The sequence below is a fragment of the Psammomys obesus genome, unplaced genomic scaffold, assembly GCF_907164565.1.
Source record: "Psammomys obesus unplaced genomic scaffold, mPsaObe1.curated_primary_1811, whole genome shotgun sequence".
In the NCBI taxonomy this organism is placed as follows: Eukaryota; Metazoa; Chordata; class Mammalia; order Rodentia; family Muridae; genus Psammomys; species Psammomys obesus.
The window spans coordinates 1804646-1805246 of record NW_026590486.1 but is presented as its reverse complement, the minus strand read 5'-3'; positions in this window follow the sequence as shown (position 1 = coordinate 1805246).

The following is a 601-nucleotide window of genomic DNA, read 5'->3' as shown; positions in this document are numbered from 1 at the left end:
TTAGCTACAGTCTACAAATGAGAGCTTAGGAGTTCTCTGGAAAAGAGGGAGGATAAAGAAACATAAATGTGTAATACCGAAGAGCAAAAAGCTAGTAACAAAGGCTGAAAGTCCATTTCGGCTTCCAGCCGTAGTGCACTGGCCCGGGGAGCATAGAAGGCCTGTCACACTAAGAATCTTTTTAATCTCCAGAAAACCAAGCAGAAGAAAGTGTAAGAGGCACCAGTCCTCAGGTCTGCCTCAGTCTACCAATACAATGAGTGGAAATGCAATCCCAGACCAAAGTGTCTTCAGGTAAGCTTTCTCAGAGCTGTTTCAGTCCCTAATTATAGCCATGTGACCTCTGTTCTCTCATAGAGTAGGGAGCTATCCAGAGGAAGAACACTCTCTCCAGGGGCTGGTGCTGAGGTCTGGGATCTAACCTTGTTGGTACAATCACATATTCTGAGTCTTTTTACTCTTCATCTTAAAATTAAGTTTCCTAATGCTAACTCAGATATTAAGCAAAAAAAAAAAAAAATCATTGAAAATATTTTGGAAGTGAGACACTGTGTATACAGAAAGAAGTCACACTAGCTGTGATTCACACACATGCATATAC